The sequence below is a fragment of the Ranitomeya variabilis genome, chromosome 3 (genome assembly GCF_051348905.1).
Source record: "Ranitomeya variabilis isolate aRanVar5 chromosome 3, aRanVar5.hap1, whole genome shotgun sequence".
In the NCBI taxonomy this organism is placed as follows: Eukaryota; Metazoa; Chordata; class Amphibia; order Anura; family Dendrobatidae; genus Ranitomeya; species Ranitomeya variabilis.
Window position 1 is genome coordinate 299,611,094 of NC_135234.1, and position 13,167 is coordinate 299,624,260.

General features: G+C 48.3%; 1 protein-coding gene across 5 annotated transcripts in view; it reads right to left on the reverse strand.

Moving 5' to 3' along the window:
• Positions 1-13,167, reverse strand: part of DNAJC8 (DnaJ heat shock protein family (Hsp40) member C8) — a 325,593-nt gene that overhangs the window by 312,095 nt on the left and 331 nt on the right. The window lies entirely within an intron of this gene.

Here is a 13,167-nt window from a genome sequence, read left to right on the forward strand (position 1 = left end):
ATCTAATAACCATGTATAAGTATATAAGGGGACAATACAAATATCTCGCTGAGGATCTGTTTATACCAAGGAAGGTGACGGGCACAAGGGGGCATTCTTTGCGTCTGGAGGAGAGAAGGTTTTTCCACCAACATAGAAGAGGATTCTTTACTGTTAGGGCAGTGAGAATCTGGAATTGCTTGCCTGAGGAGGTGGTGATGGCGAACTCAGTCGAGGGGTTCAAGAGAGGCCTGGATGTCTTCCTGGAGCAGAACAATATTGTATCATACAATTATTAGGTTCTGTAGAAGGATGTAGATCAGGGGATTTATTATGATGGAATATAGGAATATAGGCTGAACTGGATGGACAAATGTCTTTTTTCGGCCTTACTAACTATGTTACTATGTTACTATGTTACTAAAATTACATTTTTTTGGTCGCCGCAACATTGCATTAAAATGCAATAGCGGGCGATCAAAAGAACGTATCTACACCAAAATGGTATCATTAAAGACGCCAGCTTGGCACGCAAAAAATAAGCCCTCACCTGACCCCAGATGACGAAAATTGTAGACGCTACGGGTATCGGAAAATCGCGCAATTTTTTTTTTTTTTTAGCAAAGTTTGGAATTTTTTTTCACCACTTAGATAAAAAATAACCTAGACATTTTAGGTGTCTATGAACTCGTAATGACCTGGAGAATCATAATGGCAGGTTAGTTTTAGCATTTAGTGAACCTAGCAAAAAAGCCAAACAAAAAACAGGTGTGAGATTGCACTTTTTTTGCAATTTCATCACACTTGGAATTTTTTTCCCGTTTTCCGTTACACGGCATGGTAAAACCAATGGTATCGTTCAAAAGTACATCTCATGCCGCAAAAAATAAGCCCTCACATGGCCATATTGATGGAAAAATAAAAAAGTTATGGCTCTGACAAGGAGGGGAGCGAAAAACGAAAACAGCTCCGGGGGTGAAGGGGTTAATAACTAAGCCTATCCTCACCTCCCGTGCCGGCACCGTTCCCACAGTGTCAGCACTCGCTCTCCCCGGGGCTGTGATGTGGTGTTGTGACCCTGGTGCTGACACCCAATCAGCGCTGGTGTCACTGTCTCTGCCTTCCTACAAACTGAATATGAAGAGGAAGTCTGGGCTGCAGCTGCTCTCTGACGTCCTCTAAGGCTACTTTCACACTAGCGTTGTTGGCTGTACGTCGCAATGCGTCATTTAGGAGAAAAAACGCATCCTGCAAAGTTGTCTGCAGGATGTGTTTTTTTCCCCATAGACTAACATTAGCGACGCATTGCGAAGTATGGCCACACGTCGCAACCGTCGTGCGACGGTTGCGTCGTGTTTTGGCGGACCATCGGCAGAAAAAAACGTTACATGCAACTTTTTTTGTGCGTCGAGTCCGCCATTTTCGACCGCGCATGCGCGGCCGAAACTCCGCCCCCTCCTCCCCGGTCCTTACAATGGGGCAGTGGAAGCGTCGTAAGACTGCTTCCGTTGCCCACGTCGGGCATTTCTTTCACAACGCGTGTCGGCACGTCGGGCCGACGCTAGTGTGAAAGCAGCCTTAGTCTTCAGTTTGTCTGAAGATGGAGACAGCGACGCCAGTACTGACTGGCACAGGGCACCATGTGTCACAACACCACATCACAGCCCCAGAGAAAGCGACTGCCGATACCACAGGAATGGCCCTGGCACCGGAGGTGAGTATAAGCTTAATTATTAATCGGGGAAAAAACATTTAGTTAAAGAAGGGGTTGTCCTAATAGCGAACACCCCTTTAAGACACATGTTGTACATGTTGAGAATGTGTGCAGATGCCTCAAACACTGTAGGTGCTGGCTGTGCTGTAAGCTGGTCCTGACTACCCGCTGAGATTCCACCTAGCTACAATTGTGGCTGCTAACACCTTAGATGCTGTCGTTTCAAGGTTTAACAGGGGCATGTTTTGTTATATTGTTGCCCCCCCCCTCCGGGTCTACTGCCATATTAATGTGACTGCCATGTTTGTGGAGGATCGTATGAAGTGCTGCAATCAGGTGACAGCTAGTGGGAACATCATCTTTCCAGATGGCACGCTGCCCCTACTACCAGTCACCTGAGTGTCCATGCTACTGATTGGCTGCAGGGTTAGGTGATTGACGCTCACCACTTCTAATCCTGAAGTAAACCACTGGAATAGAGGGGGATTCCCGTGGTATTCTATATACGGTATATTTCCACCCTCTGCTGCATATCATAAATTAGTGGACCACCCAAATGGTCGCAGATACAGTTATATGAAAAAGTTTGGGCACCCCTATTAATCTTAAGCTTAATGTTTTATAACAATTGTTTTTTTTGCAACAGCTATTTCAGTTTCATATATCTAATAACTGTTGGACACAGTAATGTTTCTGCCTTGAAATGAGGTTTATTGTACTAACAGAAAATGTGCAATCTGCATTCCAACAAAATTTGACAGGTGCATAAGTATGGGCACCCTTATCATTTTCTTGTTTTAAATACTCCTACCTACTTTTTACTGACTTACTAAAGCACTTTTTTGGTTTTGTAACCTCATTGAGCTTTGAACTTCATAGCCAGGTGTATGCAATCATGAGAAAAGCTACCGTATTTTTCGGACTATAAGACGCACCAAACCATAAGGCGCACCCCAAATTTGGGGTGAAAATTGCAGAAAAATAGAATTATTCTTACCGTTAATTCGGTTTCTAGGAGCCTTCCACGACAGCCACCAGGAGGTTGTCTCCATACCCTAATGGGGGACAGGAAGCACGAGAGGTTAAAAGCCCCTCCCACCTCCCATTAACCAGTGACTTACAACTGAACCCATAGCACCGGTTACCTTTTAGGTTCTCAGAAAAAATTTATCCAAGAACATCGGGAGGGAATTAATGCTGTCGTGGAAGGCTCCTAGAAACCGAATTAACGGTAAGAATAATTCTATTTTCTCTAGTAGCCTTCCACGACAGCCACCAGGAGGAATGCCAACCAATTCTGTATTTAGGGGGGGACCACAGCCTGAAGAACCTTTCGGCCAAAGGCAAGATCCCGGTTGGACCAGAAGTCCAATCTATAATGCTTAGTAAAAGTGTGCAAGGAAGACCATGTTGCTGCCCTGCAAATCTGCTCCGTTGAAGCACCAGCCCTTTCAGCCCAAGAGACAGACGTAGATCTGGTGGAATGAGCTTTTAGGCCCGCAGGAATAGCAATATTCTGAGATAGGTATGCTTCAGAAATGGCTTTCTTTATCCAGTTGGCAATGGTACTCTTCGCTACCTTCTTGCCCTTGTTTCTGCCAGAAAGATGAACGAAGAGATTTTTATCAATTCTGAATGATTTAGTATGTTCTAAATAGTAAAGGACTATACGCCGTACATCCAAGGTATGAAATTTGTGTTCTTCCTGGTTTGAAGGATTGTGACAGAACGATGGGAGGATTATATCCTGTGATCGATGGAATTCTGACACTACTTTCGGGAGGAAACAAGGATCAGGTCGGAACACAATGGAGTCGTCTCTTATGGTTAGATAAGGTTCTCTAACTGAGAGGGCTTGTATTTCTCCCACTCGCCTAGCTGTAGAAATTGCAACCAAGAAGGCCGTTTTGCAGGATAGAAGTTGCGAGGAGCAAGACGATAAAGGCTCGAATGGAGGAGCTGTTAGGCCCTTTAGAACTATATTTAAGTCCCATGATGGTACGAAAATTTGTTTTCTTGGGCAATGCCTTGATGCTGCGACCATAAACCTCTTTATCCACCGATGATTTGCAAGGTCTTGATCGAAGACAGAGCTCAAGGCTGACACTTGAACTTTCAAGGTACTTGGCTTCAGCCCCAGCTCTAAACCTTTTTGCAAAAAATCTAATATCTGTGAGACATTAGGATGGAAAGGGTCAGGATTATGAGGATGACACCACGAGGAGAATCTATTCCAAATTTTCCCATATATGGCGTTTGTGATGGGTTTCCTAGACTTTTGTAGGGTAGAAATTACTGACTGTGAAAGGCCCTTGGCCCTTAGTACCTGGGCTTCAATAGCCAGGCTGCTAGATTGAACTTTTGTGGATCCGGATGGCAAAAGGGGCCCTGGCGGAGAAGACCTTCCGCTTGAAGAAAAATCGGACCATCCACCTTCAGTTCTCCTATGAGGTGGTACCAGCTTCTTTTCGGCCATGCCGGCGCTACTAGGATGGTTTGGAGGGTCTTTGCTAGTAATGGTATAGGAGGGAATACGTACGCTAGACGAAACCTCCATGCGTGAGCGAAGGCGTCTACTCCTTGGGACTTGTCCTTGGAGTTGAGGGAGAAATAGTTCTCGACCTGTGCATTCTGACTTGACGCTAGAAGGTCTATCTCTGGAAGACCCCATCTGTCTGTCAACGCTCTGAAGATGTCCTCCTTCAGGCTCCATTCTCCTGGATGCAAGTCGTGACGACTTAGAAGATCTGCATGAATGTTTACTGACCCTTTGAGGTGTATTGCTGATAGAGAGAGGAGATGATTCTCTGCCCAGCAAAATATTCTGTTCGATATTGCTCTCAACTGGTTGAACTTTGGGCTTCCTTGATGTTTTAGATGCGCAACAGTCATCATATTGTCCGAATAAATTCTGACGTGCTGACCTATAATGAGACTGCTGGCCGCCAGGAGGGCCCTCTCCACTGCCAACAATTCCCTGTAGTTGGAGGAACTGGAACTTTCTCTTCGACTCCAGTGACCCTGGAATGGGATCTGCGAGACCACTGCTCCCCAACCTTTCTGACTGGCGTCCGTTGTCACTGTGATCAGAGGATCTTGTACCCAGCTTACTCCTTTTAGGAGGTTGGATTGGATCGCCCACCAGGTTAAAGAGACCTTTACCTTCCCAGGAGTGTATAATCTCTTGTTCAGGGAGTTTGGATCTCCGTTCCAGTTTTGTAGGATGTGTGCCTGCAGTACTCTTGAGTGGCTTGGAGCCCACTGGACTGATTGTATACAGGCCATCATTGACCCTAGGAGAGACATTGCAGCCCGTAGAGTCGGAGAGCGTTGTTTCTTGAAGTCTGAGATTTTTGAAGTCAGGTTTATTCGGTGTTCCTCTGGTAGGAAAGATTTCTGATTCTCTGAATCCAAGAGGACACCGAGGAATTTTCTCACCTTTGATGGTGACAGTTGAGACTTTTGTAAATTTGGTAACCAACCCAAATCCTGTAAAATGTTCAGAGTTTTGGAAACTCTCTGTTTGAGAATTTCGGCGGAAGGACCAATTATCAGAAGATCGTCCAAGTATGGCACTATAGCGATGTCTTGGCTCCTGATGTGGGCTACTGCCTCTGCCATAACTCTGGAAAACACCCTTGGGGCTGAGGAGATCCCGAAGGGGAGAACATTGTACTGGAAATGTAAGATTTTTTGATTGATTTGGACCGCAAATCTTAAGTATTTCCTGTGACGAGGATGCATTGGAATATGGAAATAGGCATCCTTGAGGTCTATTGTTGCCATATAAGACTGAGGAGCTATTAAAGGGATGGCTGTTTTTACTGACTCCATCTTGAATTTGCGGTAAGTTATATATTTGTTGAGAGCTTTCAGATTTATTATGATCCGAGACTGCCCGGAAGGCTTTTTTACCATAAAGATACGGGAATAGTGTCCTTTCCCTTGCTCGTTCATCGGGACCGGGGAGATAGCTCTCGAGTCTAGTAAGTTTTGAATTCCAGCCATCATCAGTCTTTGGGTCTCCCGAGATGACGGGGAGGTGACTCTTATGATCCTGGGGGGAGGTGCGTCGAACTCTATCAGAAGCCCCTGTTGTACAACGCTGACCACCCAAGGGCTGTTGGAGATATTCTGCCAACTGTGAGCGAAGTTCGAAAGCCTCCCCCCCACCGGATCGGAGTCATTGCTTTTCTTGTTGAGCTTGCTGGGGAATAAGGATGTTTTTAGGCTTCCCCTTCGCATAGCTCCACCTCCCGGTTTTTCCTTTCCCTTTACCCTGGGAGGGCTGGGACTGGGACTGGGAGCCTCGAAAAAAACGCTTCCTGGGAGGCCTCTGCTCAGGAAGAGTTTTCTTTCTGTCTGTGGCTTTCTCTAGGATGTCGTCTAATGAAGGTCCAAACACATATTCACCTTTAAAGGGAATGGAACAAAGTTTTATTTTGGAAGTGACATCTCCGCTCCACATCTTTAACCAGAGAGCTCTTCTGGCTGAGTTTGTCTGGACCAGGGACCGGGCTGCCACCCGGATAGATTCCAGTGAGGCATCTGCGAGGAACCCAGTTGCTCTCTGAAGAATAGGCAGGGAGTCCAGAACTTCTTCTCTCGGGGTACCCTGAGAGATGTGGCTTTCCAGCTCTTCTAACCAGCGGAAGAGGGAGCGGGCCACACAGGTGGATGTGATGTTGTATCTGAGGGCTGAGGTAGACGTCTCCCAAGATTTTTTGAGAAGGCTCTCGATTTTTCTATCTAAGGGGTCCTTCAACTGGGAGGAATCCTCGAACGGCAGAGCCGTTTTTTTAGCCACTCTGGCCACCTGTACATCAATTTTGGGAATGTTCCATTTTATTGTATCCTCATCAAGAGGAAAACGATGTTTAAAGTCCGGAGGAGTTGTTAGACGTTTCTCCGGCAATTCCCATTCATTATTAATCATGTCTATAATGCTCTTATGGACAGGAAAACCAGGTTGTTTTTCAGTATGAATACCGAAAAGCTCGTCTTGTATAGACTGAGGAACTGACTCTTCCTTAAGCCCCATGGTGTTTCTCACTGCAGATACCAATTCCTCAATGTATTCCGAGGAAAAGAGATATTTTCTAATCTCCGCAGTTTTATGGGGTAACGCCTCCTCCCATTTGGCAGAAGAGGACGTATAGGATGCCTCAGATTCTGACTCGGAATACTCCTGGATTTTTCTCTTTTTAGGAAGAGATGGACCAGGTGAGGATGGTGGCGGCGGTGGAGGTGGGGTGAGCGTGGCCAGAGAGGTCTGAACCTCCTGTCTAACCAAGGAGCGGATCTCCTCAATTAATGAAGGGTGTTCCGCCCGGACGATTTTATCCGTACAGGGTTGGCACAGCTTTTTCACCCAATCTAGCGGCATTTTTACATTACAGGTGGCACATTTGCGTTTGTTAATGTTTTTAGGGCCAGACTTCACTGCCTGCAAAGAGAGAGGAAGTGGTATAAGAAGGTGTAAAGAGGTACTACCTTTGAATGGGACCCATCTCTGCCACACTTACTAGGGCTTGAGGAGCGCTGGGCTCTGCAGCTGCAGGGCAAGACGAATCCATGCTTACAGCAGCTTACCTGAGACGTCTTCGCAGCTTATATAGAAAATAAGTCTGCACCAGCGCAGGGCAATTTGCCGCCCCTCCCCCTCCGTAGTCCCAGGCAGGCGTGCGAGGATGCAGCGTGCCTCGCACGCCGTTCGGTAATCCACAGATCAGGTCTGTATCGCTCCTGTGCAGGAGCGCCGACCCGGAAGTGGAGGATCGTCTAACTTCCGGGTCACTGAACAGCGTGCGTCAGGAGGGGGAGACGCCGGAGAGCTCAGGGAGGCCTCCGGGAGGGCTCACCGGCCAGCTTTGTCCCCGCAAGAGGACGCAGGAGGACCGGGAACGCGGTCCCAGAATCCAAAGGAGACGGGAGGCACAGCGTAGGAGGAAGCCCCGAGGGACCCGACCATAGTGCCCGGCAGATGAAAAGAAAACACAGGTACACTGCCTAGAGCCGCCGCTGCAGCGCACCAGAAACCTCTCCATGCCCCATGGGGGACAGGAAAGACACTGGTTAATGGGAGGTGGGAGGGGCTTTTAACCTCTCGTGCTTCCTGTCCCCCATTAGGGTATGGAGACAACCTCCTGGTGGCTGTCGTGGAAGGCTACTAGAGAAAAGAGATTTTTTATAAGATGGGGGTCCGTCTTATTGTCCGAATTTACAGTATCTTACCTGAGGGCTGGCGGTGGCAGAGCAGGGTCACAAGAGGCATGGTGTCGGCAGAGGTGGGGTGATGCGGTACGGCGTGCACCTGAGCAGGGTCCCTTCCTGCTTAGGTGGGCGACGCCACGGCCTGGTGTCCATGGGAGGGTTGCAGCAGTGGTTACCGGCACAGGTGCTGGGATGAGGAGGCGCAGTGAGAGGTATGGCGTGAGAGGGGTCCCTTTCCCCAGTGAGGTGATGCAGCAGCCCGGTAATGCAGCAGAGCCGGGTGAATCCTGTTGTTACTGGTGGTGGCGGCCATCTTCCTGAGGCCGCGCGTGCGCAGATAGAGCGCTCTGCTGCCCGGGGCTTCAGGAAAATGGCCACGGGATGCCGCGCGTGCGCAGATGGGGATCGCGGCGGCCATTTTCCTGAAGCTGAGTTTGCATCTCGGCTTCAGGAAAATGGCCGCCTGTTATGATCCTTAGTGGTTGAGGATCACGAATTACTCCAGCTAAGTAACAAACATAGGACAAGCTCTAGGGAGGTGGCAAACTGGACTAACCACAAATCTGAACCTATCCAAACACACTAGAAGTAGCCGGTGAACGTGCCTAAAAAATCCTAGACGTCTCGAGCCAGCCTGAGGAACTAACTACCCCTAGAGAGAAAGAAAGACCTCTCTTGCCTCCAGAGAAATAATCCCCAAAGATATAGAAGCCACCAACAAATAATAACGGTGAGGTAAGAGGAAGGCACATACACAGGGGTGAAAACAGATTCAGCAAATGAGGCCCACTAATACTAGATAGCAGAAAATAGTAAGGGGTCTGTGCGGTCAGAAAAAAACCCTAACAAAATATCCACACTGAGATTTCAAGGACCCCCGCACCAACTAACGGTGTGGGGGGAGAAACTCAGTCCCCTAGAGCAACCAGCAAGCGAGGAGATCACATCTTAGAAAGCTGGACAAGAAACATGATGAATGCTGATAATCAAAAAATGAACGGACAAAAACTTAGCTTGTCTTGGAGAGGCTGAGAGCAAGGTAATCACAAGGAATCTGAAGAGCACTGAATACATTGATAGCAGGCAAGGAACTGAGTATCCAGGTGAGTTAAATAGGAAACGAACCAAGGATAACGAACCAGCTGATGCAGCCAACCTGCAGAAGACAACACTACACAGTATCGCTTGTGACCACTAGAGGGAGCCTAAAAATAGAGTTCACAACAGCCGCCGCGATCCCCATCTGCGCACGCGCGGCATCCCGCGGCCATTTTCCTGAAGCCCCGGGCAGCAGAGCGCTCCATCTGCGCACGCGCGGCCTCAGGAAGATGGCCGCCACCACCGGTAACAACAGGATTCACCCGGCTCTGCTGCATTACCGGGCTGCTGCATCACCTCACCGGGGAAAGGGACCCCGCTCACTGCGCCTCCTCATCCCCGCACCTCTGCCGCCGCTCCTCTGCCGCCACGGTAAGCCTGCATTGCGACTATTAGATGCACCCCCCATTTTCCCCCCTTTTTTTGGGGGGGAAAAAGTGCGTCTTGTAGTCCGAAAAATACGGTACTTAAAGTAACCACTTGCAAGTTGTTCTCCTGTTTGAATCTCCTCTGAAGAGTGGCATCATGGGCTCCTCTTCACCCGTCTCTGCCCTCTATCTAACTTCACCACCTCCCCATACCCTCTATCCAACCACCATCTGCTCACCTTCTCATCCCTGTCCTCCTCACTAGTCACCCATGTCCAGCAACATGCGCAACCCCGCAGAAACCTTGCACACCTAGACATCCACACACTCTCTGACTCTATCCTACCACTGGCATCCGTATCCTCACTCCAAGACACAGACAGTGCCACTGCTTTCTACAATGCCACACTCGCATCAGCTATTGACATGGTTGCCCCTCTCGTTCATGGCAGAGTGCGACGTATCAATAGACAACCCTGGCACAATAACATCACTAAAAAGCTACAGCAATTGTCCAGGGTTGCAGAGCGGCGATGGAAGAAAACACATTCGCAAGACTACTTCATTGCATTCAAACAGGCAACACTCGCTTTTAAATCTGCTAAACAGGCCTACTTCACAACCCTCATATCTTCCCTATCCTACAACCCCAAAGTTATTCAAAACCTTTAACTCCCTCCTCTGCCCCCACTGCCCCTTCATCTCTGCTGAGGACTTTGCCACACACTTTAAAAATAAGATCGACCAAACAAGGCAAGTCTTCATTGCTCAACCACCACAACCACTTTGTATACCAGACCAATGCCCAAACCCCATAACCTCCCTATCCAACATCACTGAAGGGGGGGCTTAACTGTCTCCTCTCCAAATCGCACCTCACAACCTGCGTGCTCGACCCCATCCCATCCCACCTCCTCCCCAACCTCAACACCACTGTTATCCCATCCCTAACCCACCTCTTCAACCTATCACTAACATCTGGCACCTTCCCTTCTGCTTTCAAACATTCCACAATCGCGCCTGTCCTTAAAAAAAACAACCCTTGATCCAACTGCTATGTCCAGCTATCGCCCAATAGCGCTGCTCCCATTCGCTTCCAAACGCCTGGAGCAGCAGGTCCACGCTGAACATTCCTTCCACCTCTCATCTAACTTGCTCTTTGATAATCTACAATCTGGTTTCCGCCCCATCACTTAACTGAGACAGCCCTGACCAAAATCACTAACGACCTACTTACAGCCAAAGCTAACGGACAATACTCTGTACTCCTCCTTCTAGTCCGGTCCTCTGCTTTCGACACAGTTGACCACTGCCTCCTACTACAGATCCTTACCTCCTTTGGCATCAAAGACCTCGCCCTATCCTGGATCTCCTCATACCTTTCCAACTGCACATTCAGCGTCTCCCACACTAGCTCCCCATCCCACCCGCTCTCTGTTGGAGTCCCCCAAGGCTCTGTTCTAGGACCCCTACTCTTCTCAATCTATACACTTGGCCTGGGACAACTCAAAGTCTCATGGATTCCAGTACCACCTTTATGCTGATGACACTCAGATCTACCTTTCTGGCCCAGACGTCACCTCCCTGCTGTCCAGAATCCCGGAGTGTCTATCAGCCATAATCCTCCTTCTCCTCTCGCTTCCTCAAACTCAATGTGGACAAATCTGAACTCATCATCTTTTCTACATCTCATAGATCTTCCTTACCTGACCTATCTATCACTATTAACAACATCACGCTTTCCCCCATACCGGAAGTCCACTGCCTCGGAGTATCCCTTGACTCTGCCCTGTCATTCAAACTGCATATCCAAGCTCTTTCCACCTTCTGTTGCCTCCTACTCAAAAATATCTCCAGAATCAGTCCCTTCCTCAACTGTCAATCTACTAAAATGCTTGTGCATGCTCTCATCATCTCCCGCCTTGACCCTTGACTACTGCAACATCCTTTTCTTGGCCTCCCTGCTAACACCCTTGCACCTCTCCAGTACATCCTTAACTCTGCCAGTCCATTCTTATCTCTGCTGCCCACTAATTCATCTCTCTCCTCGCTACTCCTCCGTTTCCCCCCTCTGCAAATCTCTTCACTGGCACACATTCCCTCAGCGTATCCAGTTCAAATTACTAATACTAACCTATATGCAAATTGCCTCTTCTGAGAAAAAGAGGACTTAACTCTATAGCGCCACCTGTTGGAAGTAGCGATCCTACAAGTCACAATCAACCCTTTAACGAGTCGTGCAATATGACTTAGAATAAAAGCCAAATCATTATCTCAATTCGCAGACACGGTGTTTCGGGCTGTTGGCCCTCGTCAGTGCGAAGCATGAGAACTGATTTGGCTAGGTGAGAGGTTCTGGACTGGGGTCTAAGGGGTAACGTTTCTCCTTATGGAGAGTGACATACCAGCTGGCTTGTCAAGGTAAGTAGGCTTATTCGCCGTGCAATGCTCCTCTGGGAAATTAAATATGCAAATTGCCTCTTCTGAGAAAAAGAGGACTTAACTCTATAGCGCCACCTGTTGGATACTAATACTAACCTACAAAGCCATCCATAACCTGTCTCCTCCATATATCTCTGAACTAATCTCCTGGTATCTTCCCTCACGTAATCTCCAGTCCTCCCAAGACCTCCTTTTCTCCTCCACACTTACTCGCTCCTCACCCAACCACCTCCAAGACTTCTCCCGAATATCTACCATCCTCTGGAATTCTTTGCCCCAACACATCCGACTATCAACCACACTCGGATTCTTCAGATGGAACCTGAAAACCCACCTCTTCGGGATTTCACCTCTTCATGAAAGCCTACAGCCTGTACTGACCCCGCTGCCTCCTCAACACTACTGAAGCTACTGCCTCACCAACGCCGAAGCTCCTACAACCCTCAACCTATCGTCTCCTTCCCCACCATCCTGTAGAATGTAAGCCCCACCATCCTGTAGAATGTAAGCCCGCAAGGGCAGGGTCTTCGCCCCTCTGTATCAGTCTGTAATTGTTAGTTTGCTTACTGTAAAGCCCCCGTCTCACTAAGCGAGATCGCTAGCGAGATCGCTGCTGAGTCACAAGTTTTGTGACGCAACAGCGACCTCAGTAGCGATCTCGCTATGTGTGACACGTAGCAGCGACCAGGCCCCTGCTGTGAGATCGCTGGTCGTGTTGGAATGGCCTGGACCTTTTTTTGATCGTTGAGGTCCCGCTGGGTAGCACACATCGCTGTGTTTGACACCTTACCAACGACCTCGTTGACGACTCAGACACTGAATCGTCATAATAGCTCCCACGTGACATCGTTGTACAGGTCGCTACAGGTCGCTGGTGAGATGTCAAACAGTGAGATCGCAGCTGCGATCGTTGGAAGATCTCACTGTTTGACATCTCACCAGCGACCACATAGCGACGCAGCAACGATCCCTGACAGGTCGTATCGTTGTCAGGATCGCTTTAGCGTCGCTAAGTGAGATGGGGCCTTAAGTGATATCTGTAACTTGTATGTAACCCCTTCTCATGTACAGCACCATGGAATCAATGGTGCTATAGAAATAAATAATACCCGCCATTATTTCTACCCGCCGCCAATATTTCAGCCTGCCACCATTATTTCTGCCCACCATTTACAAAACCATTCTTGTGTACCTTAAAAAGAGCTTCCCTTTAAATAATCTTAAAATTATCTTCATTAAAAAGTGATGGGCTATTGCTATGATGTCCCATCACTTTATAGGTGGTCAAACCTCTGGGACCCCAGTCCAATGAGAAAAATAAATTGGCTGCCGCGCTGCCTTTATCAGGGTTAG